This window comes from Nycticebus coucang, chromosome 16 (genome assembly GCF_027406575.1).
Source record: "Nycticebus coucang isolate mNycCou1 chromosome 16, mNycCou1.pri, whole genome shotgun sequence".
Taxonomy (NCBI): domain Eukaryota; kingdom Metazoa; phylum Chordata; class Mammalia; order Primates; family Lorisidae; genus Nycticebus; species Nycticebus coucang.
Window position 1 is genome coordinate 90,046,629 of NC_069795.1, and position 6,000 is coordinate 90,052,628.

The window sequence follows — 6,000 nt, forward strand, 5'->3', positions numbered from 1 at the left end:
GAAAAAAAATAATAGCCCATCTGACTGGTTGGTGTAAGATGATATATCGTTGTTGTTTTACTTTGCTTTTTTCTGATGATTACTGATGTTGAGCATATTTTTCATATGCTTATTGCCATTTGTATGTTTTTTGAAAAATGTCAATTCTTGTCCTTTGCCCACCTTTTTTTTTTGGTAGAGACAGAGTCTTACTTTATTGCCCTCAGTAGAGTGCTGTGGCGTCACAGCTCACAGCAACCTACAACTTCTGGGGTTAGGTGATTCTCTTGCCTCAGCCTCCCAAGTAGCTGGGACTACAGGCGCCTGCCACGATGCCCAGCTATTTTTTTGTGGCAGTTTGTCCGGGGCTGGGTTTGAACCCACCACCCTCGGTATATGGGGCCGGCACCCTACCCACTGAGCCATAGGCACTGCCCCTTTGCCCACCTTTTAATGGGGTTAATTTTTTTAAATTATTCTTGTTCATTTGAGTTCCTTGTAAAATCTGGATATTAGTTCCCTTCTGGTTGCTATTTATTTACTTATTTATAAAAATAGTCTCACTCTGTTGCCCAGGCTAGAGTGCCAGGGCCTCAGCCTAGCTCACAGCAACCTCAAATTCTTGGGTTCAAGCAATTCTCCTGTCTCTGCTTCCCAGTGTGTTAGAATTACAGGCATGAGCCACCACACCCAGCTGGTTGCTTTAGTCTGTAAATATTTTCACCCATTCTGCAAGTTATCTGCTCGTGATGATGGAAATTTTTAAATGACTCCCACAACTCAAGAAATGGTGAATATGCTGCTAAAGGCATTTATGCATTTGGTAATCCAGGTCTTGTAATTCTGTAGAAAGGTAGCTAGATGGATACAATTTTAATAGATGAGTCTTAAGGAGATGCTCTTACTCTGTTAATTTTTTTCACTCAAAAGATACTGAAAACCACACTTACATAATCACACACACACACTACATCTCTTCTGTAACTGTCAGAGTTAACCATTGTTAACAATTTCTTTCCATTTTCCCCCTAAATTTATATATTTAGAACTAGAGATAGAATGTGTCTCTACATTCTATCTATGCCTACATGCACATGCACACACCATACACACATGTTCAAGTATACTATATTCACATATATTCAGACACAGAATTGGAATTTTGCTTAGAGACAGTATACTATATGATTATATACTGGTACAGCCAGACTGCCTGGGTTTTGTTCCACGCCCTGGTCTGGGTACATTTTCTGGTTAGGTGACAGGGCGCGCTACTTAACCTGTCTATATCTTCATCTTTGTTTTTGTTTGTTGAAACAGAGTCTCACTCTGTCACCCCAGATAAAGTGCAGCGGAGTCAGCTCACAGCAACCTCAAACTCTGGGACTCAAGCAATCCTCTCACCTCAGCCTCCCGAGTAGCTGGACAGGGGGCCACCACTACACCTGGCTAGTTTTTCTATTTTAGTAGAGATGAAGTGTTGCTCTTGCTCAGGCTGGTTGTGAACTCCTGAGCTTAAGCAATTCACCCATCTTAGCCTCCCAAAGTGCTAGGATTACAGGCGTAAACCACTGTACCCGATATCTTCTTCATCTTTGGAACGAGATAACAATAGTACTTGCCTCATAAAGTTGTTGTAAGATTTAATTGAAGTAATATGTGAACAGCCCTTAGAACAGTGTTTGACATATGGTTAATGTAATGTAAATATTACATTATCTATGATGATGATGATGCATTTTGTCTGTCATTTGATTTTTATTTAATATATATTTAATAAGACAAACTTAGCTATTTTCAATGAGTCTACAATATTCTGTAGTATGAATATAACATTATTTATCCAACCATTTCTCTATTGATATACATTAATATTATTGACAGATTCTGCAATTACGAATAATGCTTCAATACGCATGTTCCTATTTATAAGTTTGCTTTTATTTCTTAGAAATTATTCCTAAAGCGGAGTAACTATTTCAAATTGTATACAAGTTCTGTGGTAGGGGACACGCTGTTAAACCCACTAGGAGGCCTGCTGAAGCATTGATGGAGCTGAGAAATAATTGCTAAATTGCTGTCCGTGGACAATGTACCATTTAACCTTACACCAGCAATGTATGAGAGTGCCTTTCCCTCCACAGCCTCACTAACTGAATATTTTTCAGCAGTTTGGATTTTCTGCCAACCTTCAAGGGGGAAAAAGTATAGTTTAAATTTTCATTTGGGCTGGGTAAGGTGGCTCATGCCTGTAATCCTTGCACTCTGGGAGGCCCAGATGGATGGATTGCTTGAGCTCAGGAGTTCAAGACAAGCTGGAGCAAGAAGGGAGACCTAAAAATAGAAAGGAAAAAGAAAACCCAGCTTACCTGGGAGGCTGAAGCAAGAGGATTGCTCAAGCCCAGAGTTTGAGGTTGCTGATGTCATTCAACTCCAGGGCAACAGAGTGAGAATCTGTCTCAAAAAAAAAAAAAAAATTTTGTTTTCATTATGTTGAGTGAAGTTGAAGATCTTTTCATATGTTAAAGTACCATTGTATTTTTTTGGCTGTCAATTCTAGTTCTTTTTCTGCATTTGGATTTCAAAACAAATCTTGAATATCAAACCAGTCTAGAATGTAAGCTCTGTGAAAAACAGGGCTCCTGGTCTTTTATTCACTACTGTATCCCTCTTGTTGAGAGGAGTAGATGCTGAATAAATATTTGTTGAATAAATGACTGGTTGTTGCTAGTCAGTTAACTGAGTTAACTGGTCAACTACAGACAAACAAAAGTAATTCCTACTTCTCCCAAGGCTGAGGGCCTTTAAAAAATATAGTAAAAATCCGTATACGTGTCTATTGTCTTAACCATTTTATTTATTTATTTATTTATTTATTTACAGAGTCTCACTATGTCGCCCTCTGTAGAGTGCCGTAGCATCAAGCTCACAGCAACCTTAAACTCTTCGGCTTAAGCGATTCTTTTGCCTCAGCCTCCCAGGTAGTGGGGACTATAGGCACCTGCCACAATGCTCTATTTTTTTGTTGTTGTTGTTGTTGTTTTTGCAGTTGTCATTGTTGTTTAGCTAAACCTGAGGCCCACCAGCCTCGGTGTATGTGGCTGGCGCCGTAACCACTGTGCACCAAGCTTGTCTTAACTATTTTAGATGTACAGTTCTATAGTGTTAATTACATTCACATTGTTGTGCTACCATCACCACCATCCATCCACTCTTAACATTTTGTAAAACTGACACTTGGCACCATTACACACTAACTCCCCATTTGATATTCCCCTCACCCCTGGCAACCACCATTCACTTTGTATCTGTATGAATTTGACTCCTCTAGGAGCCTGCTATAAGAGGAGTCATACTGTATCGTCCTTCAGTGTCTGTCTTATTTCACTTAGCATAACGTCTTCAAGGTTCATTTATGCTGTAGCATGTTTCAGAGTTGCCTTCCTTTTAAAAGCTGAGTAACAGCTTTTAAAATACATTCTATTGTATGTATATACCACATCTGTCAATGGACACTTGGGTTGCTTCCACCTTTTCTTATTAAGGATAATGCTGCTATGAACATGGGTGTACAAACATCTATTCAAGTCCCTGCTTTCATTTAGTTTGGCCATATCCCAAATAAGTGGAATTTCTATACCATATGGTAATTCTGTGTTTCATTTTTTTGAGGAATTCCCATACTATTTTTAATAACAACTGCACCAGTTAATATTCCTACCACCAGTGCACAGTGTTCCAATTTCTTCACATTCTCACCAACATTTCTTTTCTTTTTTTTTTTTAATAGCAAAATAGCTATTCTAATGCGTAAGAAGTGGTCTCATTGTGGATTTGATTTGTATTTCCCTAATGACTAGTGATGTTCATGTGCTTGTTGTTCATTTCTGTGTCTTCTTTGGAGAAATTAAATGTTCAAGTCCTTTTCCCATTTTTAACTGTTTTTTGTTGTTGTTGTTGAGTTGTAAGAGTTCATATATTCCAAATATCTCTTATCAGATATATGATTGCAAATAGCTTTTCCCATTCTGTGGATTGCCTTTCAATTCTTTTCATACTGTCCTTTGATGTACAGAAGTTTTAGTTTTGATGAAGTTCTATTTGTGTATTTTTTCTTTTCTTGCCTGTGTCTTGGTTGCCATTGCCAAGAAATAATAATTGCCAAATCCAATGCTGGGAAGCTTTTCCTCTATGTTTTCTTCTAACTTGTACACAACACTTTATTCTCCCCAGATTCTACTTATAAATATGTAAAATTATGGTAGGATATCCCCATTTATAACACCCTTGATACATATACAAGACATTGTAAAAAGTCAGAGCTCTGGTAACAGGATGCATCCAGCTGGCACAGCACTTTTAAGATATTATCTTAGGGTCTGGATGCATCCAGCTGGCACAGCACTTTTAAGATATTATCTTAGGGTCTTTGTGTTTCTCAGTTGAGCTCACTTGTTTTTCAGTGGTCAGAACTGGTTGTTCACTGAGTATTGTTTATTTTTCTAGTTTCTTTTGGCTCTGGAGTCACTGTTCAGAAAGTTAAGGGTTCTAAATATGCTTTGGGATAACAAGATTTTTTTTTTTTTTGAGACATTCTCACTCCTTTGTGCAGGCTACAGTGCCATGGCATCAGCCTAGTCAGCATAGCTAGCAGCAGCCTCAAACTCCTGGGTTCAAGCAATCCTCCTGCCTCAGCCTCCCAGGTAGCTGGGACTACCAGAGAAGGTCTTGCTCTTGCTTAGTCTGGTCTTGAACTCCTTAGCTCAAGGGATCCTCCCACCTCAGCCTCCCGGAGTGCTAAGATTACAGGCATGAGACGCCAAGCAATAACTGATATTTTTACTGTCCATGTCCAAGCTTACTAGAAAATGACAAAAGAAATAAAATTCTGAGTTCTTGGCTGTTCTCACTATCACCTCTGGCACTATACCTAGTCTCCAGAGGTTTAACAATCCTGTCTTTTGGGCTGAGGTTAGAGAGAAAAAAAATCCTTAATTTTTTTCCACAGTTCAGATGAAACAGATAAGGATTTTGAAAAATAAACTTCACTCAAAAACTTACGAGAAGAGAGAAAAAATGAAAATAGCATCACTAAGAATAAATACCCTGAGTAGAGGCCGAAGGGCGGGTTGTGGAGTTAGGCAACACCACCCCCTAGAGCTCATTGCTGTGTTATGCACCAACCTCCTCACCAGTTGCTTTGCTAGCCTGTTCATGTGCCTCGTGATGCAGAGTTCTCCTGCAATGAAGTGGAAGCCAGCTACGTCTATGATGTTCATGAAGCCCAGAGCCCTGTGGAAAAGAATTTTAACTGGCTGCTCTGAGGTCCAGACAGATGCAGACAAGCCCTCTTGAAGACAGCTTGAGCTTTCTGAATGGGACTGGATTGGAGAGAGGTGATAGGGTTTCACAGACAGCATTGCCAGGAGGAAAAAAAAAGTATGGCCAAATGGATCAGTGTAAACATCAGTCTCTGAAATCTAGAGGGAGGAGGAATTGTAGGAATAGTGTGAAGCTGTGCCTGGTATGCTGTTTATCTAGCCTCCCTGGAGGAACATGTGTGCTCCAGGAGCAGGGAGGCTATGGTAGGAAGGAGGGAAGGTAGGCAGGGTGTTCCCCTTTGCTTGAGACTGTCCCAGGTTTAGCTCTGGAAGTTCTGCATCCTGCTCAGTCCGTGGCACACTGGAATGATTGCTCACCATATAAACAGGTCACTAGATAAGAGTTCTGTTGTGGGAACTCTCTCCTAAAGAGTTGACCATGATTAACCAGGTGATGACTGCACCTGTAGTCCCAGCTACTCTGGAGGCTGAGGCAGGAGGATTGCTTGAACTCAAGAGTTGGAGGTTGCAGTAGTTATGATGATGCCTCTACAGTCTAGCCCAGGTTACAGGCTACAGAGTGATAACCTAAGCTATCTCAAACAAACAAAAAACCTTGCCTCCACATTTTCTTCTTTCTCTTCAGAGTATTTTGAAGTAAATCCTAGAAATTTTATCATTTCTTCTGTAAACGTTACAA